This window comes from Macrobrachium rosenbergii, chromosome 57 (genome assembly GCF_040412425.1).
Source record: "Macrobrachium rosenbergii isolate ZJJX-2024 chromosome 57, ASM4041242v1, whole genome shotgun sequence".
Taxonomy (NCBI): domain Eukaryota; kingdom Metazoa; phylum Arthropoda; class Malacostraca; order Decapoda; family Palaemonidae; genus Macrobrachium; species Macrobrachium rosenbergii.
The window spans coordinates 16,755,425-16,779,728 of NC_089797.1; the positions used below are offsets into that span (position 1 = coordinate 16,755,425).

The 24,304-nt window shown below is 35.7% G+C and overlaps 1 protein-coding gene across 8 annotated transcripts in view; it reads left to right on the plus strand.

Moving 5' to 3' along the window:
* Positions 1 to 3,043: 3,043 nt before the first annotated feature.
* The window catches only part of LOC136837064 (calcium-activated chloride channel regulator 1-like), a 151,536-nt gene continuing 130,275 nt past the window's right edge, over positions 3,044 to 24,304 (plus strand). Inside the window, exon 1 of one of the 8 annotated variants that reach the window (XM_067101662.1) lies at positions 3,044 to 3,238. The gene's annotated coding sequence lies outside the window, so the exon portion shown is untranslated. Of the gene's footprint in view, positions 3,239 to 16,119; positions 16,345 to 24,304 lie in introns of those variants that run through there. The other 7 variants (XM_067101656.1, XM_067101664.1, XM_067101661.1 and 4 more) reach the window with 7 other exon arrangements.

A 24,304-nucleotide genomic window follows, 5' to 3' on the forward strand; every position in this document is an offset into this window, starting at 1 on the left:
TGAATATAGGCAAATGTGGATTTGTCAAACTAATATTACAGTTGATGATGCGGAAAATAGAATATGTACTATGTAGTGAATATTGAGATCTTAATCATGAAAATGCTATTCATGTATCATTTACTGTCAATACATTAGGCATTGGTTCATAAGTTACCGGGACCCCATATGCTGTACTCATCAGTTTATACAGTACTCGACTTTTTGTTTTGGTTTGATTTTGACGTTTGAGTGAAATATTGCCGTTTGGTGATGGAGTAGGGAAATTTGTAGATGGACCTTTTTCTTCACAGGTGTAGTGCAACGAAAAACTGCCATTGCATTACCGCTCCCACCTATGCGAAGCAGTGGTTGGGTTCCATTGCGTATATCATTACTTTAGGGCCAGCTCAAATCAAGACTGGACCGCTGTAAATATTTTTTAACTCCCTACTTCATTAATTTGATAATAGATGCAGAAATGGATTAGGTCTGACAGCACACCTTTTGATGAAGGTGGAGTTGGCCTGCATTTCTCCCTTGCAGAAATGGCAAACCAAGCATTTGAGTTGAGGTGAAACAAAATGGTGCCTGATTTTGGTTTTGAAACTTAGCAGCACTACCAAAAAGAAGCTAATGCGAAACAGTTTTGCATCTTGAGTGTATCAGTAAGCTACCCAGTTGAGCCCTCAATAATTGCCTTGCCAACCATTCGTATATAAATTTAAAATGTTTAAATATAACATTTAAAGGATGAAAAATAGTAACTAGATAGTTAATAAAATAGTAGCCCTTTTAGAGGGGTAGGGTCGTGGACAATTTGGTCGCTTCAGCCATTAATTGTCCTTTTGGGCCATAGCTTCCATTTTCAACCGTTTATTTTACCACCGTTCCCGCTTCCTTTCGTAAATCTTGTCCAACCACTTTGATTCCGTTTTCACTCCCTTAAGCACTCGATGTTTGAAAGCACCCTGGAGCTCTGCTTTGCCTAATTTTCATAAATTATAAAAACCAAGCAGGAGAAATAATTTTTGCCAAATCGCGTGTACTAAAACGCTAACAAAGGTCAAGGTTAATTACATGATCTAGTAATAGCTTTAGGCTTCCACTGAGCTAACCGTTGCCATTCCATATGCTGCAATTCAAGTGTTAGCCTCTTTTTGGAAAGTGAAAGTTACTGGATCTAGTGAGAGTATCGTAAGAAGGAGAGTGGCTGTGTAAAGGGGCCTCGCATATCATATCTGCACTTGTGACCCAAGGGCAAAATAGGTAACATTCAGTACAAATAAAGTTTCAAGGTAATTAAGTACTCTGTAAAGTGTTAATACCATCAGTGCACCTCATGTGCACAGCACTGCGTCGCAGTGTTGCACCAGCAATGGTAGAGGGTGATTGCAACGGTTCCCTAGGTACACCAACTTTTAGCTTTTTGCTTCACCTCCATAACCCGGCACCCATTTCTTCAAATATGCTATCCGAATTCTCGTAACTATTAATAATTAGTGCAAGGGGAGCGGGATGGGTGGGTTTGTTCTCCCAGGTGTGTCTTTAAATCGTCGCACTTTATTTTTTGGATCTCGTTACCTTGCTGTCCACTGTCTTGGGTGATGAAAGGTAAAAAGCACCACAGTGATCGTCTTGGCAGACTAAATTTCATGTAGAATCATGGCATTTACCTGTAAAGAAATGTATGTAAAATTAAACACAATGCAAAATGGCAAACTGTTTGTTTATAGATCCTTTGTACAGTACAATCACGATATTTACCACCTGTAATATTTACAACAATATTACTTAAAAGAAAATCCTGGTCACAGTTTGATACCTTAAGATACCGACTGATAGACAGCGTTTCTACTGCTAATTCAAAACTTTAAAAGCCAGAAGGAAACGCCCGTATGGAGCGGTTTATCATTAAATGGCTGTTACCCGAAGGTTGTGTCTTTCTATACAAGCTCGAAAATCGGCAGAATTGTGAAATTAATAATCCAGAGATGAGATAAACTCCGTGAGTCCTATGTCAAAACTGATTCCTTCTTTATCGTAGAATTTGGTTTGAAACTTAATATTCGTGTATAGAGACGAACCCAGTTTGTATGTCTAAATACTAAGAACTGTAGGATATGCAAGACAGATACCAAATTGTGTATCCTTATGAGTCAAAGATAGCATATCTTAAGTAAATCTCAAAACTGACACGAAGTCTAACATAAACAGGGTTAATTTTATTAATTATAAAAATGTGATGTGAGTATGAGATATTACGTTTATGGGTAAATACCATAGGGGGGACAATAGTATCAAGATGTTATTTGTGTACAGGCACTAGAGATACTCGTATTACGTAATTTTGGTATGCAGTAATAGTACAGTGTTGCCGAAACGTAATGTGGCCTCCGGTGTGGAAGTTTTCATGCACCAGATGATCGGGTGCATAAGAGGCGCCTTCATTTTACGATTTACCACACCAAGTGTGGAAAAAATGTCCATACTTTTTAGGGCTTCATTATGGTCAGATATGTTATTTTCTTGTATTATGTGATTCATTGACCTATAATCTCAGCCATTTGCATACTTATAAATATGTTTATATAATAACTACTAAATAAAGAACCATCTAAGAAAAGTTGTTTACGCGCCAATTTATGAAGTAGTAGTGTCGATCGAGGAGCGATTTCTTGATTGATACATAGAATGCAGACGATAACAGAGTGGCAGCTTCAGGTTTCTATGTAATGGAGGTAACCTAAATCTATTTAGAGTTGTTTTAATAAATGTAAAAAGTAAATGTGATTAACTTGATAAGGGAAGTTCGTTGCAAAGTGATAATGTAAATGCATTTAATGTTTAGATTTATAAAATAGTTTTATTATCATTTACGCTGCAGTTTGTCAAGAGACCCAAGTGATGATACATATTTAGTTTTCTTATTAACATATGTTTACGGGAAATGACCTTTAGGCAGTAAAGGAAAGCATATATTGTTTTATATATGTTAGATTTTACCGAAGATTGAATGAACATCAAATTAAGACGAGCATGGAAATCCGTGGTGTGGGAATGTGGCAACATTGCAGGGCAGCGTAGCCTGCAGCCACATTCACACATCCTCCATCAAGAAACGGCGGAAACTGATAAGTGCTCTGTGCGTCTTGCGATTTCTTTCGATTATTATCTCCATAAGAGTATGATGTGCAGCCTACACTCGCAGAAACAGGCACAAGAATTCTTCAAGAGAAAATGGAGTAACATTTTATTGGTAAGGCGAAGCATTCTGCTATTTTATTTATGCACAATTTGTGCAAGTCAGTTAAATGTCTTATTAGCAGTGTATTGCTTTCTGTGCTAACGTGTCTTACATTTTCGTCATATTACTGCGGCACGTAAGTGCAGTGGCAATTTCAGTTTTGAAATCAGAACATTTTATATTGTAAATGAAAAAAAAGATCTTATTCGTGATTAGAAATGCTGAGTAGTAAGTAGGTCTATGAGTTGTGTAAACAAGTCTCGACTTTTAAATGTTTAACACCGTGAAGCATAAGGACAAATGCTGTGTTTTATCAGTCATTAAGAATTCTTTGCAGTAGGTAGGCCTGTAGGATATTGTCTATAACATAAATTTTTCAGTTTTAGACACTCAAGGGCAGCGTTAGAGTGATTTAATAGAATGAAATTTATCAAACGGTTTCTCAACGAAATTCCGAAACTTCATACTTGGCAAGAGTATTTTAGGACAACTTCTGTATTCGATTCAAAGTAAAAATAGTTGCATTTTTTTATATGATAAACAAATCCTGGTTTAATCCACGTTTCAACTAACGATATATATATATATATATATATATATATATATATATATATATATTTGAATGTCTTTTCTGTAATACTGTAATATTATATATATATATATATATATATATATATATATATATATATATATATATATATATATATATATATATATATATATATATATATATATATATATATATATATATATATATATATATATATATATAATATCATAAATTGCTAACTGCAAGAAAATGAAGCTAGGTTGGGTATTATTAAATCCACCTTTGTCACCTACTCCGAGGCGCTAGTACTAAACATGGCTGAAGCTCCTTGGGACGCCGTGTTTAGTACCAGCCCCTCGGGGATCAAAGTATTATAAACACCCATTTCTATATTGTGAGGTCGACAAATTTTTTGTATTAATAAACGATATCTTCGTATGGCCGTCTACTTTACTTAGCATGCGTTTACCCTGGACTTTGACAAAGGTGGATACATGCCGGGGTAATGCCGCTAGAAAGCTCAGGCTACAATTATGCCCTCAAACCACACATTTGTTGGGATGCTACGTCATTTAGACCTAGCTGGAGGTCCAACTTAATTTCGAACATTTAAGAATAATTTTTATATTTGAAAGTTATCGAATCATCATTCCAAGGAAAAATAGCCTCAAAGAATGGTAACAAGAAAAGAATCATGGCCATGCAAACGGTAGACCTATGCAGGTATTTTTATTGTTTTGTCTTATTATTACAAAGCCTTAGAATAGGAAGAAATGGCTTTGCTAGCTTTTTCTGTCGTCGGTTTGTTTACAAGTATGGCGGGAAAAAATAATTTTGCTAAACGTGTTTTTCTATTTTCTTGTTAAAGAGAATATGAAGTTACTGGTTTGTATATATGTATTAAATTTAGAAATCAATCATATAATATTCGGCTGTCCAATATTTGAGATATATACAATTTAGGAAGCAAAATATTTTACTTCAACTACAATGGACCACAGAACAATATTATTTTGAAAAGTATTGTACAGTAAAGGTTAATTTACCTGTTAGAAAATAACATTCTTATAAAATTGAAACGAGAGGGAAAAAAGGAAATGTGCTGCCTTTAGCGTTTCGTCATTACAGTACAGTAGTTTCACTATGGCCGCCCAAGGTCACACGCTTGGCATGGAGTCGCCATCCATGTCATTGAGAGACTGAAGAAGTTAAAAGTACAAAAAAATGTATCCGCAGTATCAGTGAATAAAATGACTTTGACAATTTTACTTCTCTATTCAGCAAACTGTCTGTTTTATATATATATATTATATATATATATATATATATATATATATATATATATATATATATATATATATATATGTATGTATATATACACACACAACATATACATATATATATATATATATATATATATATATATATATATATATATATATATATATATATATATATATATATATATATATATATATACATACACACACGTGTGTGTGTTTGTATGCTTGTATGTTCGTGCGCTTTAGAAATCCGAACTGCTCGACAGATCGAGACAAAATTTGGCACGTGGCCATCATTTGACCCAACTTAGATAATAGGGTAAATTTCAAACCCTTACCCCCTTCCCCTTCCCCTTCCCCCATCCTCCCACCCTTCATAACTTACGTAGTAATCACTTGACCGATCTAGACAAAATTTGGCACGTGGCCATCATTTGACCCAACTTAGACAATAGGGTAGGTTTCAAACTCGTACCCCCCTTTCCCTTCCCCTTCCCCTTCCCCCTTCCCTTTGTAACTTGTATGGTAATCACTTGACCAATCTAGACAAAATTTAGCACATGGCCATCATTTGGCCTAACTTAGATAATAGGGTAGGTTTCAAACCCGTACCCACTTCCCCTTCCCCTTCCCCTTCCCCCATTCCCCTTCCCTTTGTAACTTTTGTGGTAACCGCTTGACCGGTCTAGATAAAATTTGGCACGACGCCGTCATTTGACCCAACTTATATAACAGAGTAGGTTTCAAACCCGTATCCCTTTCCCCTTTCCATCCCACTTCCCCCTTCCCTTTTGTAACTCATGTAGTAACCGCTTGACCGGTCTAGACAAAATTTGGCACGTGGCCATCATTTGACCCAAATTAGTTAAAAGGGTAGGTTTCAAACCCGTACCCCATTCCCCTTCCCCATCCCTGTTCCCTCTTCCCTTTGTAACTTATGCAGTAACCGCTTGACTGGTCTAGACAAAATTTGGCACGTGGCCATCATTTGACTCAATTTAGATAATAGGCTAGTTTTCTAACCCGTATCCCTCCCCCTTCCCTTTCCCTCATCCCCCTTCCCTCTTCCCTATGTAATGTATGTAGTAATTGCTTGACCGACCTAGACAAAATTTGGCACGTGGCCGTCATTTGGTCCAACTTAGATAATAAGGTAGGTTTCAAACCCGTATCCACTTCCCCTTTTCCTTCCCCTTCCCCCAGCCTCCTTCCTTTGTAGTTTTTGAGGTAACCACTTCACCGATCTAGACAAAATTTGGCACGTGGCCATCATTTGATCTAACTTAGATAATAGGGTAGTTTTATAAGCCGTATCCCCTTCCCCTGTGTAACTTATGTAGTAACCGCTCGACCGATCTAGACAAAATTTGGCACGTGGCCATCATTTGACCCAACTTATATATAACAGGGTAGGCCTCAAACCCGTACCCACTTCCCCTTCCCCGATCCCCCTTCCCCCTACACTTTGTAACGTATTAGGTGAATAAACTCTACGGGTTTATCTTACCTAATTTCATGTACTCGATACCATAGAAAAATATTATTGAAAATGCTTTTCTTTCCTGTGATTGAAAATTCTGTTTCAAGGTTTATATTAAGGTTTAGTGGGGATGCGTTTAGGTTTAGCTGTTTGGGTTTAGGGGGGGTTTGGTTATGTTTAGCAGGGGTTGTGTTTAGGTTTAGTGGGCGTGTTTCAGTTAAGTGGGGGGCTAAGTGGGACAGTCACCTCAGTAATACCTGGATAAAAGATACAATCAGCACAGTAATTCCACCTGCAAAAAAAGGAGCAGTCAGCACAATAATACCTGGATAAATGGGACATTCACCACAGTAATATTTCGATAAAATGGACAGTCAGCACAGTAATGCATGGATAAAAGGGACAGTCAGCACAGTAATGCACGGATAAAAGGGACAGTCAGCACATTAATGCATGGATAAAAGGGACAGTCAGCACAGTAATGCATGGATAAAAGGGACAGTCAGCACAGTAATGAATGGATAAAAGGGACAGTCAGCACAGTAGTACCTGGATAAATGGGACATTCACCACAGCAATAGTTCGATAAAATGGACAGTCACCACTGTAATGCGTGGATAAAAGGGACAGTCGGCACAATAATGCATGGATAAAATGGACAGTCACCACATTAATGCATGGATAAAAGGGACGTTCAGCACAGTAATACCTGGATAAATGGGACAGTCACCACAGTAATATTTCAATAAAATGGACAGTCACCACATTAATGCATGGATAAAAGGGCCAGTCACCACATTATTGCATGGATAAAATGGACAGTCAGCACAGTAATGCATGGATAAAAGGGACAGTCAGCACAGTAATATTTCGATTAAATGGACAGTCACCACAGTAATATTTCGATTAAATGGACAATCAGCTCAGTAATGCATGGGTAAAATGGACAGTCAGCACAGTAATACCTGGATAAAAGTGGACAGTCACCACAGTAATATTTCGATTAAATAGACAATCAGCTCAGTAATGCATGGATAAAGTGGACAGTCAGCACAGTAATACCTGGATAATGGGCCAGTCACCATAGTAATATTTCGATAAAATGGACAGTCACCACAGTGATGCATGGATAAAAGGGACAGTCAGCACAGTAATGCATGGATAAAAGGGACAGTCAGCACAGTAATGCATGGATAAAAGGGACAGTCAGCACAGTAATGCATGGATAAATGGGACAGTCACCACAGTAATATTTCGATAAAATGGACAGTCACCACAGTAATGCATGGATAAAAGGGACAGTCACCACAGTAATGCATGGAAAAAATGGACAGTCAGCACAGTAATACCTGGATAAATGGGACAGTCACCACAGTAATATTTCGATAAAATGGACAGTCACCACAGTAATGCATGGATAAAATGGACAGTCAGCACAGTATTACCTGGATAAATGGGACAGTCACCACTGTAATATTTCGATAAAATGGACAGTCACCACAGTAATGCATGGATAAAATGGACAGTCAGCACAGTAATACCTGGATAAATTTGACAGTCACCGCAGTAATATTTCGATAAAATGGACAGTCACCACAGTAATGCATGGATAAAAGGGACAGTCAGCACAGTAATACCTGGATAAATGGGACAGTCACCACAGTAATATTTCGATAAAATGGACAGTCACCACAGTAATGCATGGATAAAAGGGACAGTCAGCACAGTAATACCTGGATAAATGGGACAGTCACCACAGTAATATTTCGATAAAATGGACAGTCACCACAGTAATGCATGGATAAAAGGGACAGTCAGCACAGTTATACCTGGATAAATGGGACAGTCACCACAGTAATATTTCGATAAAATGGACAGTCACCACAGTAATGCATGGATAAAATAGACAGTCAGCACAGTAATACCTGGATAAAAGGGACAGTCACCACAGTAATATTTCGATAAAATGGACAGTCACCACAGTAATGCATGGATAAAATGGACAGTCAGCACAGTAATACCTCTGGATAAATGGGACAGTCACCACAGTAATATTTCGATAAAATGGACAGTCAGCACAGTAATACTTGGATAAATGAGACAGTTCTCACAATAATATTTGGATAAAATGGACAGTGACCACAATAATACATGGATAAAATGGACAGTCACCACAATAATACCTAGATAAATGTGACAGCTATCACAGTAATATTTGGATAAAATGGACAGTCAGCACAGTAATACCTGGATAAAAGTGACAGAAAGAACAGTAATGCCTGGATAAATGGGACAGTTAACATAGTAATGTCTGGATAAGATAAACAGTTAGCACAGTAATATCTGGATAAAAGGGACAGTAAGCACAGTAATACTTGGACAAACGAGACAGCAGCACAATAATACCTGGATAAATGGGACAGTCACCACAGTAATTTCTGGATAAAAGGGACAGTCAGCACAGTAATATTTTGGTAAAAGTGACCATCATCACTGCAATACCAGGATAAATGGGACAGTCACTACAGTAATACCTGGATAAATGGACACTTGGACAGTCACTACAGTAATACCTGGATAAAAGGGACAGTCAGTACAGCAATACCTGGATAAATGGAACAGCCAGTACAGTCATACCTGGAGAAAAGGGACAGTCATCACAGTAATACCTGGGTAAATGGGACAGTCACCACAGTAATAAATATCTGGATAAATGAGATAATCACTAAAGTCATATTTGGATAAAAGGGACAGTTAATACGGTAATTTCTGGATAAAAGAAACAATTACCATAGTAATTCCTGGATAAAAGTGACAGTCAGTACAAGGAAAATTTTTCTGAGTTCAACAAAGTTTTCCCGGGCAGCACCAGGTTGGTCAGGTAGTATGCATTTTATATATATATATATACTCGTATATATATATATATATATATATATATATATATATATATATATATATATATATATATATAAAGGCATATCTTCATATGGAATCTTATATATATATGTATATATATATATATATATATATATATATATATATATATATATATATATGTAAAGGCATCTTCTGGAATCCTTATATATATGTATATATATATATCCAGTATATATATATATATATATGTATATATATATATATATATATATATATATATGTATATATATATATATATATATATATATATATATATATATATATATATATATATATATATATATATATATATATATATATATATATATACACATATACTGTATGTATATAAAATCACTATTAATATTTTTCAAGGTTTTGTCTAAATTTAATCGAAATGGGCCGAAATTTGAACTAAATTTAAAAATAGGCAAATCTTGGAAAACTTAATATAATTAAAGAAAACTGAGATTAAAGGGCGCTTCCAATTGGGAAACAGTTAAATCATGTTCAATCAATATTAGCTGGAGATTTCAGTAATCAAGCTATATAGGCTATGTGCAAATTTAATGTTGTTAGTACAATAATCTTCAATTAATCTATCATTATTTTCTAATTCATATTTTAGAAGATCGATTATCAAATCTTGTACTAAACCGTATTCAGATTCTTGTGTTGTTATATAATTATTGAGAATTTTAGATTTGCTCTATTTTAATCCCAAAATTTTTCTTTTGGTTTTGTTAATTACTTTGCTTTGAGTCAAGACTGCTTCATTAATATCTTTAAAAATTTATTAAAATCAACAAACACAGTTTTTCTTATTAAGACTTCTTTTCCTATTGGGTCTGTTGATTATATGATTACCATTCAAAAATATGAAACATTCATGCTTAATTTTTTGGAGCAGTAAAAGAAATATTAACTCATCATTCACCTCATAAGGGCAAGCGGTCTTATATTTGACAATATAAAAATTTTGCAATTCAATCTTTTTCATATTTTCACCTTCAGTACTTAAACATGACTATTCTACTTTGCTTAAAAGAATGTATTTAAAAATGTGCAGTTTCATACCTGGTCCGCTGGTATAGTGGTTAGTGTCGTGGCATGCCACTCAGATGTTGCAGGTTCACGTCTACCCCAAGGCGATGAAAAATCACAGGCTCTGTATCATGATCAATTACTGCTGCGGTGGGGCATGCAGTGGGAGGTTGAAACCAACATTCTTTGGAAGTTTGAATTTCAAGTCAATGGCCCCTGTGTGCTTGTTCCATGTGAATAGGTTTCGTCTACTGAAAAATAATAAAATAATAATAATAATAATAATAATAATAATAATAATAATAATAATAATAATAATAATAATGATATTTGTATGGCATTACCATCATATTTGCCTTTATGACACAAATTTCTATCATTACTATTTCCGAGGTTTCAGGGCAATTTACTTTTGTCCAAAAAAGTTAATATTACATTACCACAGTTAACCTCATGTATCACATCAGGTGTTTCACATACAGGAATGTCGTGATGTTTAGCATTATGGTCAACATCATTGACTGAAGAACATGGTCGAAATGTATGGGAAAAGGAAGAGGATATAAAACATGAAAGGGAAAAATAATTAATACGATTTTGAGGTAATGAGAATTTAGGAAGGTAAGACAGGGTTGAGATAATCAGATAATTAAGTAAATGTACAACTGAAACGAAAGAGAAAACTGAAGTACAATATAAAGTTAATAAGTAATGACGTAAAAATATGGGAAGAACAGAGAAACACATTAAATTCGCTCAATAGACATCAAGACCGCGGGTACGCTAGAAGGGCTAATAAGGCACCTCCAATGAAAATGAAAGGACTAGAATTCAGGACCTGGGAGAGGCTTTAGGTCTCTGTTGCGTTAATTTTCACCGCCGTGCCTCTTCAAAGAACATGATCCTCACAAAATCGGAAGCGGCGGAAAACAAGAGAAACCATAAAAGCAGAGACGTGACTCCTAAACCCACAATATTTCTCCCCCTAAGGGGTTAGTGCCGTCAGTGCACCTCACGCGGTGCAGAGTATTGGCATTACTTAAGGTTCTTTGCAGCGTCCCTTCGGCCACTAGCTGCAACCCTCTTCATTCCCAGGTCCTGAATTCTAGTCCTTTCATTTTCATTGGAGGTGCCTTATTAGCCCTTCTAGCGTACCCGCGGTCTTGATGTCCATTCATATTCTCTTTCCTCTGTCTTACGTTCCACCTTCTCTTAACGACTGTTTCATAGTGCAACTGCTTTGAGGTTTTCCTCCTGTCACACCTTTCAAGCCTTTTTACTCTCAATTTCCCGTTCAGCGCTGAATGACTGCATAGGTCCCAGCGTTTGGCCTATGGCCTAAATTTTATATTCTGTTTCAACAACATAACTCTAATTTCCTGTTGATGACAGTGACAAATGTATTCCAAAATCTTCACCCAACAACAGCGAAAAGTAAGTCCCTGTGGTGGGCTAGAATTGTCAGAGCTGATTTAGCTGAAACAGTATCAGCCATAACCTGGATGTTGAGAAAAGGGCTTAACAAAATATTAAAAACTATTACTTTAACATTTGTCTGAGCATTACAAACAGCAAAATTCAACAAGGAAATCATGAAAGGGAAAATGATATACGGAAACAGTATATGTCAAGTTTAACATACAACATAGCAATTAAGCAGTATATTATGTCAAGTATAACAAACAACATAGCAATTAACGAGATTTGTCTAAAAATTTTTGGCGGATTAACATATCCAGCACAAGGATTCCAAGACATGCCATAGGATAATCTCCCATCTACATGGTTCATGCTTAAAATGTTTGATTCATAAAAACTGCAAGTACAAGCTCGTATTATTAGGACCATAATCATGACCCACAAGGGTTCCTTTTTTGTGCCTAATCTCATTAAATAAGCGCTAGTAATGACTCTAAATCCTTTAGAATCTATTTCATTTAGTATGGTATATATAAAAAGCAAAACTGTTCGTACTTAAAGGCACGCCCCTATACAACATACGTTCATTAACAAAATTTTCTTACATCCTTAACATTAAAATATCTGACAGAATCTATATTTTTTTACAAATAAAACCCAGGTTATCAATAGCTTTTTCTACGGGCTTCGTGATAGATCGATTATGAATCTAATTTTATTACGAACGCTAAAGAAGTTGAAAACTTTAGGAGTTTTTTTCGGGGTATTAGCAATCTCATCTTGCGAGGCTTTGATAATTGAGTTTGATATTCGGCAAGACGTCTAATATGTATACTAAATCAGAGTTTTTTTATATATATATATATATATATATATATATATATATATATATATATATATATATATATATATATATACCTCATAGGCATTGGGACCTGTCCCACCCCTGGCTGTCGGCCTAAGAAACAGATCAGCGCCTGCCCTATGAGCTTACAGAGGCCCAGGACTTAAACTTTTTTTTTTAACTTATATATATATATATATATATATATATATATATATATATATGTATATATATATATATATATATATATATATATATATATATATATATATATATATATATATATATATATATATATATATATATATATATATACCTCATAGGCATTGGGACCTGTCCCACCCCTGGCTGTCGGCCTCAAGAAACAGATCAGGACCTGTCCCTATGAGCTTACAGAAACCCAGGACTTAAACTTTTATGAGCTTATATATATATATATAAATTTTTATATATATATATATATATATATATATATATATATATATATATATATATATATATATATATATATATATATATATATATATATTATATATATATATTATATATATGTATGCATGTATATATGTGTGTGTGTATACATATAAGTACATATACATAAATATGTATATTTTATATATATATATATATATATATATATATATATATATATATATATATATATATATATATATATATATATAAATATATAAATACAAGACCTAACACTGAAACAAAAACCGTATATTTAGACTGATAGTTCCTCAGTCCTTATAACTGGTGACTGGGGACAGCTGGTAAGCGACAAGATTATTAATATGGAATATGCAGGCGCGGATAAACGACGTTGGTAGGATTATAAAATGGTGGGGGTCCTGAGATGAAGGGGCATAATCTTTCGTTGTTTAATCCTCGTTAGCTCCCGTTCTTCTACACTTGCACATTCCATATTAACGCCCTCGTCACTTATTCTTTACATTCACCATGATCAGTACTGTAGTGCTTTTAGTCGATGCATGTGGTTTTTGTTCTAATCTCGTTGCATGCACCTTTTAATTTCATAGAGACTTGTTAGAGTACAGCGAAAAGGCATTGTTAAATAAAGAAACAGATAGAGGAGAGGGCACTGTGGCAGAGGACTTACGTTAAAAACAGAGAGGAAATAGTATGACTACGTAGAAATGTGTTACAGCTAAATGAGAGAAAATTCTAGCGAGCAAGCAAGCAAGCATGAAAAGCGTTAATTCGTCGAAAGCTGGAAATGAAAAAGGGGGGAAATTGGCACTTGCTTGCAAAAGTCACACTCAATTTGCAACTGCTTTACTGGATGATAAATTTTGAGTGATGACCGAAAGAGGTAATCCCCCATAAATGGTCTGAACCAGTGGTATCCAACCTTTTTTCGGCCATGCCCCACCTAATCACCTGTAAAATCCTGATGCCCCTGTGCTGATACGGTATATAATTCTTATATTCACGTGGAGGAAGCCTAAAAGGCCATTAACTTGGTTTAAACATTCTCGAATTCCCCCTTAAAAATCACATTACCCCCTGGTACGCCCCACGTTGGAAACCGCTGGTCTGAACCATTATGACCGTTGCTAGTTTTAGGTGTAACATTTTTCCCATTCAAGTACCAGCATGTACCAATGTTCGATTCATGAGTGATCCCTGAATCTCTTTTCCTGCTGAGAGCAACCAGATTTACTGAACAGCAGCATCAATATGCAGTAAATGCGCCTCCCTGTCGAACTTCTTAATTGAAGAGGTCTTTTATTCCTCACGCCGTTGTGCAACTGGAACTTCAAAAGTTCAAGGAAAGAGGCAACACATTACTAACCTAAAAGAGTTCTCCTTTGTATTTTGATAGTCTACTTATATTTTCATCTGTTTATATATCAGTTTCTTAACTTATTTTTTTTCTAATAACTGATCTCTTCATTCTGTATTTCCTATTACCTTCTGTTACGTCTCTCAAATCAAATGAGTAGTATATTCTTTGGTTGCTTGAATTTCAAGTCAATGGTTCCTGTGGGCTTGTTCCATATGAAAAGGGTTCATGTTCTGAATAATAATAATAATAATAATAATAATAATAATAATAATAATAATAATAATAATAATAATAATAATAATTTTATCTTTATTTAGGTAAAAAAAAAAAAAGTGAAAACTTTATATTCCTTCATGTCTAGCTAAGTTTAGCCGCAAGCTAAATGTCTAAAGGTCATTTCTGTCGTTGATAAATGCTGACTGGTGTAAAATAAAGATCAGAATCTATAATGAGAAAACACCACGTATCTTATAACCTGTACTATTAACTATAAGTAAGCTGTGAGATGAAGCATAAGATAAAGAGGACAAATAAAATTTCATCCTATCGGGAGCTTTCAGTACTGTGTACAGAATAAGAACTGAGGCGGATATGTGTTAATACAGTCAAGGTTTCTATTGACAAACCATTTCATTGTTACAAAATATAATACAATACAACCATTGTAACATGCAACTAGTTTCACAGAGGGGCGTGATTACAAATAAATTAGGTACTTTTATTCCGGGAGAATTTACTGGGTCTGAAAAACATCTGTTGAATAAAGATGGGTATGCCTAAAAGAATATTGATTAGATATTAATGATTAATTTTTTATAAACTAAAAATCCTACTCTTTCATAAATCCGTTATTATGGGAAGACAATTTCTGCTTGGCTCCTGAGTAGTGGATAAATGTTGAACAGAATTATATTCAGAGCAGTTCCAAAATAGCTAAGGAAAACTTGAAGACCATCTTTAGCATAAGATTTATTTTAAGAAGGAACTGAGCAAAATTTCAAGGCATAATATTTAATAGCTGAAAGGTTGGTTTAGATTAAGCAGGCCTCATGCCAGCATGGGTCCTTGCCTAAAGGCGTTCAAGGGAATAAGAGACCTGCGTGGTTTTGACACCTCTCATGCAGACGTGGAAAACGTTTAGGACTGCATTAGATACTTTGGCACGCGAAGCATTGGCAGCGAAGTTATAATCTACATTTACCTCTGAAAAACTCCAGAATATTTATTCAGTCGTTTTCTTGCGGTGATTCAGTGACCCGGTTTCATATACGTAGGTAGAAACTATTAGCTTATAGGAGTCTGTCGGAATAATCAGCTTCATTTAACTGACTGCTAATCTGACTCATGTTAGTAGCAGTATTTTCTCAAGGTTTAAAGAAAAGAGGGCACCCAGTGTAAAGGGACGCAAACTTGCAACTTTTGTCTAACCAGTTTTTCATTTTAGAGAAGCTACGAAGTAACGGGAGATTATAGAAGCGCGGGAAATCGTGGCTTCGCGAGCAACAAAATGATTCGAGACTCCTTCTAGGTGGTGGTAGATCAGTCTTGAGTCTCGGGTATGTGTGGGCCACAGAGCAGACTCAACTGAACCTCGGGCTCGGAGTCGGAGGGCAGGTCATTCGACCACCAGCCACCGCAGAGGGAGTGTGGCATCATCTCTCACTGTGTATCTTTTGCAGTGTTCAGTGTTCACATTGATTGTTCATACGAGTGTTTTACACGCCTGTGGATTTACAAAGAGTGCTTACCTGAACAACTGACGAAGAGCAAGTGTCATTCAAAACATATATAAATGGAAAATTTGACGTATATGACTAGAATGCTTATTTGAAAATAATAATTACATTGTAATTCTTTGCTCTACTTCTGAGACCAGGGAAACGACAGGAATTGTTAAGGAAACCAGGATGCTTTCAGCATTTCAAAGAATAACTTGTGGACAGTTGCATGGAATGCAGATTGGACCAAATTCCAAATTTTTTTGACATCGAAGGTTATAACGCGCTAAGTCACCTGTTGTTGTTTATACTGTTGAAACGTTCCTGTTAGATTAGAGATAATACTCAAACCAAAGAGCATATGATTATAAACCACAAACACGAACAGGTTTGTCATTTCCGTCTTTCAAATGTTTAAAAGGTTCCCTGATCTAACAGTGAGATAGAAGTACGCAATTTGCGACTTATAATGATAAGCGAAGGGGATAATGATCAGCGTGATTTCATGCAGTCGAGCGCGCTCTTACACACTCGCAGATACACGTTCATATATATATATATATATATATATATATATATATATATATATATATATATATATATATATATATATATATATATATATATATATATATATGTGCATATATATATATATATATATATATATATATATATATATATATATATATATATATATATATATATATATATATATAGAAAATCTACACACGATTCCGTGTGTAATTGTGTAATTATGAAGTTTGTATGCGCGTGACGGTGTGTGGGCTGTTTACATGAGGAAAACTTGAATTGAAGTGCTTGCATTACTCAGCATCAGCATCCCTTACACTTTTTATGTTTCTGTTGCATAATTATTTAAAACGTCAAGAATTGCTTGTACTGATGTTAGTTAGACGTGGTTTAGATTTTAAGAACTCTGGAAATTTACCGTTATCAAACATCTTAGAGACGGGATGGGGTGCTCAGTCCTTGCTTTCCTAAACACACTTATTTATATCTGGTTCTTTAGACTGAACATTATCTTAGATGTTCTTGACACCACAGCCTGTTACGTTATTTTTTGAAAGTTTATTTAATTTATTTTTCGAGTAAATGTCGAAGCAGGACAGACGAAAGATTTGGGCGTGAGTGTTTTTTTTCTTCTGGCGACAATGGACGAAATCCACTTAATCAAAATCGCGTGAATGTTATTACCATTTTTTCTTCCTTTTCTGGAGCTGAATTATCCTATACTTTTGGCAGTATTTATTCTTTGGAAGCCTTATTCTTTTTACTGTGTTGACAAGTTCGTTTATGTACGCACATCCTTTTATTAAATCGTGGACAGAAAAAGAAATTAATTTAGCTTATGATTCAAAATTGAATAGTTTAAAAGAATCTGAAGGAGACGGGGCTTATTCCGTAAAAGAAGTTTTGGTGCTACTTGGCTTGTTATCTACGCGTCACCTACTCCGAGGTGCTAGTACTAAATATCGTATGGTAAATGCAAAGTAGACGGCCGCACGAAGATATCGTTTATTAATACAATTTGTCGACCACACAATATAGAAATTGGTGCATATAATATTTTGATCACCGAGGGGCTAGTACTAAACACGGCGTTCCAAGGAGCTTCCGCCATGTTTAGTACTAGCATCTCGGAGTAAGTGACGCGTAGATAACAAGCCAAAGTAGCACCGAAGTTTTTGACTGAGCTTCTAGAACAAATCAACAATCGGTTGTAATCATGAACTAATGATCAGTATAGGCTGTATTTTGGTATTGTCCACATGCCGAGTCAACGTCTGGCATTACTGCTGCTCATTATCTTTTGCATGAAGAACTTGTTTGCTTTGTTCTGGAGGTTTCTGTGCTTTGTCACCAGATATTTCTGATCATCAAGGACGGACATTTTGCAGGTCCGTTAATTAAGCTACTCACTACGACCAGTGCTTCACTTCAGGAACTTTGTTGTTTTCCATCTCAATAATCTTGACGAAATTCAAGGATGGCGTACTGACCCTTTTTGCTTTTCTATCCTTATCCTGTTTTTATAAACCCAATCTAGAGGTAGAGTTGCTTATTTTCACCGAAATATGTTGTCCAAGATGTTAGAGATCATGCAGGCTTTAATATTACCATAACTACACACACACACACACACACACACACACACACACACACACACACACACACACACACACACACACCACAGAGAGAAAACACAGCATTGTCTTAGGCCTACTTTTAATTCATTTTTCGTCTCTGTTCATTACCACTTCTGTAACATACATCGTCAACACCTACGCGTTGTTTATTCATCGAATCAGGTATAAGCTTTTTCTGTGTCCACATACAGCTCTCTCAATTTGCTTTTTAACTTCTCACAAAACCGTTTCATAAACACTTGATATACACACCCCCTTTTCTGTTTAACTCACACTTTTCTTCACCTGTCAGCCCTTTTGTGGTCTTATTTCCACGATTAAAATCCTGCAATACAATTTTCTGGGAATACTAAGTAACGTTATGCCGCAATAGTTTTTACAGCCTTCCCCTCTCTCTCTTTATCTCTCTCTCATTAAAACATACTCTTACTTAAGATTTCGGCGCTCCTCTCAGGAAAAATCATCAGTGTTGCTCCCTTCACACACGTAGGTGTGTGCGTGTGGGCGAATAAACTTGTAATTAATTCATAAAAGATAGGTAAATTAGATGAAGGAATGGAATGGCACTTTTCCATAGCAATGATTGAGCTTTTTATTTTTCCCAGTCCCGTACAGGAAGGGTTGGAGTCAGGAAGGGCATCCGTCCGTATAACATCTGCCAAAACAAATTATGCAATGAACCTTTCAATGAGTGTTACAAATCTTTGCCAAGACAGGAGCACGTGGAAAAGTCTTATTAAAAACAGCGGCCCTGACTAGCGATTAAGTTGAGAGGAAGAATGTCTCTTTGCCATGTAAGGTGTGAATACGATGACCAAGTTAGGACAATACTTGTAAAGTTTCTGCTGCTATATTATTTCTTTTGCATTGGGTGAACGTGCCTTGACCAGACTCGCCTCCAACTTGGTATCACTTCAGCTCTGTTGCACGGTCGCCTCCTTCTCTTAATTTTACGGATATTACTTTGGACACTACATTCAAGAAGCGCTTCTTGAGTGCCTGCCTCCTTTATTCGCTCGTCGTCGTTAGACACAAGTTTCTAGAGAGCCAGCTGGTTTGGTCAATCTTTCACACCATTCACTTTCAAAATGCCCAATTCTCTGCATTCTTCACCATCCTCTAAAGTTATATAACATGCATTTTTTCAAGAGCCGTCTCTTTCTTCATGGGCAACCCCTCCTGTCTCGGTCTCCACACCACTAAAGATATAAAAACCTTTGGCGTGGTAAATGTCAAAGAAAGCGAATCCTCTTTACGAAGCCCAGGTCAAAAGGAATACTTCTCAGCAGCGTCAGTCGTCATCTCGGTCTCTTTCTGCCAGGACGCTTTAACGAAAACATCTTGTTTTTTCCAGCTTCTTTTTCAAGCTTACATACTGCATATATTATTAAATATCTCATATAAGGCCTGTTATCTGTCATTATCTATTCCCAACAAGGCAATACTAGCGGGTACGAAATCCTTTCATGCTTTTGTGTCCGAGATAGAATAAATACTTGATCTCTAATTTCGTTGTTTGGCTTAGATGAAATTTCAACAAAATTAGTGTGCGTGAATGCAAGGTTCCTCACCACAATCTGTCACACTGTTGACAGATTTTGTGCCAAATGCAAGGACGTTGCCAGGAGGAAGACTAAACCTCTGCTCGACTCGCTCGCTTGCTTGCTTGCTTGCTTGCTTGATACCAAACATGTCTGCTGGCAGAATCATCTGGAATTGCTGATCACTTTCCCTCGGGGCAAGTTGTCGCAACAGGGGCTTCGTCAGTGTAACTGTTGATCTGAATGACTTTCTTTGGCATTTTAGACAACTTTTTCCATAGATTCCTTTTTTTTCGTAATGCAACAAAACACACTCGTGCCTGCAGAGAGAGAGAGAGAGAGAGAGAGAGAGAGAGAGAGAGAGAGAGAGAGAGAGAGAGAGAGAGAGAGCAGGAAAAATTTCTGTGGCTTGTGCAATAATGTTAAGCTTTAAAAATGTTATACGTATAGAATATTTGAAAACCTCGCATTAACTGCCAGAAACGCATACGACATTGCTTATAAGATATCTGTACAGATTTATTAAATACCACGTAAAACGTTCGTGATATTTATTCTAATGTTTCAAAATGCAGTAAACAAAGCAAAAAAGATATCAAATACGATGTTTATCGCAATGGACATTAGGTATCAGATATTCGTAATTAGAAGGTAATGGAAATGCTAGGATGCTTTTTATGAACCGTGAACTGTCCAATCTTCCCTCATAAAAAAATTGATAAATTAAAGAAAGATTTGTTTGCGCCACTGTTCTTCAATACTCTCCCGGATACAGAAACAGCTGAGGAACAAAGATAAAAGGGCCTGTGTAACTTGGTGTAATATCATCAGTCACACACACGCACACGCACAGAGGGTTGTACACGCGAGAGAGAGAGAGAGAGAGAGAGAGAGAGAGAGAGAGAGGAAAGCATTAGAGTGATGTGATAATTGTATCTCACTTCGCCCTTAGGTGATGTTGCTTGTGATGATCTTGGCTGAAGCTTTCATGTGGGAAAAGAGACACGTATTCTCTCTCTCTCTCTCTCTCTCTCTCTCTCTCTCTCTCTCTCTCTCTCTCCATTTTTATATCTAAATGCAGACAAAGGGAGACTACATACGTTTACGTAGGCAAAATATTTGTAAACAAACTCATATTTCGTTATAGGGGCAACTTTTCGGACGATTCCTATGATGAAGTTCAGGTGTACAGAAGACTTATTATATATATATATATATATATATATATATATATATATATATATATATATATATATATATATATATATATATATATATATATATATATATATATATATATATATATATATATATATATATATATATATATATATATATATATATATATATATATATATATATATATATATATATATATATATATATATATATTTATATATATATATATATATATATGTATATTTACTTTTTTCTTCTTTTGAAATTGTACGATGTGAAACGTGACGCATTCCAACCCAAGTGAAAGAGAACTGCTTTTATTTGATTGCCAGTATCATTTATAGTATGTACTTGTTAGTGCTATTATTATTATTAGTTTGAAAGATGCCAGCAAGGGCTGAACGACAGCAAATCTGTAAGGGAAGATGACGAACTATAGCCCAACTCTGTTACACAAGAGAATAAGTTATTTAATTTCTTCTTCTTCTTCTATTATTATTATTATTATTATTATTATTATTATTATTATTATTATTATTATTATTATTAGCTATCTTGCGGAAGTTATATTTTATGCAACTGATTTTTGCGCCAGCCTCCGCCTTTTTCCTTTCTGACTCCATGATTCCTAGAAGCAGGTTATTCAGATAATGACAATTAAAGGAATTTTCCTCTGTGCTTTTGTTTTAGGTTGAGGCGCGTCCTTCAATAACTATCTCCTGTTGTAAAAAACCCAAGGTTTATCTACAATAATTGTTGCTCCGATTCTTAGAATCATTTCTTCTTACTGTAGGTTATTTATTCAGTTTTCTTGGATGCGAATTCCTACCGAAATAGAATTACTATGCTAACAGGTGCTCTTGTTTTTAAAATCCAGTGCAATTGTTGGGCCTATAAGCTGACACACCATCTCTAGAATTTTGCTGAAAAATGGAAGGGTAGGAACTTTTTCTTTCGTTATCAGTAAATCGTTCAGACAATTTGCCAGAAGACTCGTTCTCCAAATTAATGAGTTTACTTGCTATCTCCTGATGTTCATTTGTGGCTTTCTGAGTTTCTTGGGATTTTATTACTCTATAAAATATGATGAAGCCATCAAACGAAAAGTCGTATATCTTCTGTCCACAGCACGACTGGTTTTTAGAGTTAAGACATTTTCTGAAAATGTTTGTTTTGATGCTAATCTCTCTCTCTCTCTCTCTCTCTCTCTCTCTCTCTCTCTCTCTCTCTCTCTCTCTCTCTCTCTCTCTGTACGTTTTCATCATGCTGTAACTGAAAGTTACCCTTGCTTAGCCTTAGCGATCTGTAAGAGATACCGCTGAAGTGCACGTAACCGCTGCTGTAAGATAATACCGTTCTATTAGTTTTTTAGCTCCAAATATAACTTTATTAATTATAGAGCTAAAAGCGCAATTTCACGTCGTCTGCTGGGCTCAGGGAAGGGTCTGATCTCTGTCTCTGTGACGTCCCTGTTGGGATCCTCTCGTGGCTTGCTCATGCAGGCGAAGGAATAGATGTCCCACTTGTTGCTTAGAGTAGTAAAACTACAAGTGGGATTTTTATTTACTTTATTTCCATTAGAGTAAAACTAAAAGGCACATTAATTTCAACTCTGCACTAAAAAATGATAACTTTTGAAGTTCATACCTGGCTGTTCTCTAAATTCCCTAAATGCCTTACAAAACATGCTTTGCCTACCATGCATAAGGGAGGATTTCTTCTTTGTTAAGTTATTGCTCTCTTAAAATCTCTCAACAAACCCCCCCCCCAAATTTTTGCTTGTTTTTTTTTAGTAAAAAATTAGGCCAGTATGTATCTACTTAAAAGAATCAGAACCAGTTTCAACTCCATGTTCACCTCTCATGTAGTTTCCTTGTTCACTAACCTACAACCCACCATAGACCAGATTTCGAATTTCATAACAACCAAAGGAAAAGAACAAATCGCTAATTATTCCCTTATCTCGGTAAGAAAGATTTGTTAATAGATAAAACTACAGGGGAGTCTTTTCCTTTGGCAGCTTCTTATATGAGCAAGCTTAACGTGCAACTATGGGATTGTCCATTTCTTATGTATTAGTAAATCTGTATGTCGTAGTTTTTGAATTTTCACCTCTCCCCAAAATTATTATAGATGTCATAAAACTGGTCTTCTGCAAGAGGTATGTTTTCATTTTATTGGACAAGTTAGAATTCTTAGATTCAATATTCACAAGAAAAAGTGGAAACCGTTGTCCCCCTTTCCAAGATCTTTTGATAACAGAGGTTCCTGTAGGTTTAGAGACAAGAGTGCCCAGAACAGTAACACGCTGATTCATGCATTTCTGCATTAACAACACTAGCACGAATAGGCACCACGAATAGGAGTATTTTAGTAAGATTATTTCTAGACAGCCCAGGCTATGTGATACTAAGCATTTAGAGTATGAAGCAATGTGCAAAATCACGTTTCCTTAACTTTCATATCCATTATGATTCATCAGCGCTGCCTTAAAAAAGAGCTAAGCCTAGTCATTTCAAAGACAGAAGAAAGATCTTTGAACATTGATTCGAAAAGCTATCAGAGAACTGTCTTCCCATAAATAAGAAATGACCTGCTCTTGAACATTCAGGACATCTCACAGCCAAGAGCAGTTCATGTGATTTCAAGCCTAAGCTAACCTGTACCTAACACATCTCTCACTGCAAGAGTATCTGCAAATTGCTTCCTTTTTAAGAGGGTAACCTAGCAAAATCTGTTGTAATGATATTGGTGATAAGTAAAGGAGTCTGATAAGCTGAGGGACTGCTATAATTACACACACACACACACACACACACACACACACACACACACACACACACACATATATATATATATATATATATATATATATATATATATATATATATATATATATATAGGCTTTATATATATAAAACCAAAATCTACATTGTCGATCGTCTGTCGATCGTCTGCAATACACAGGAACTATTCTGGATTTTATGTATGTATATGTATGGACCGTGTACGTGTCGTGTGTGTGTGTGGGTATGTACGGGCCACTTTTTCCACATGCGCTCGCCAAAATGTTTTCTTCATCGTAAAAAAACTGAATTGCTCTCAACAAAAACCCGTCTA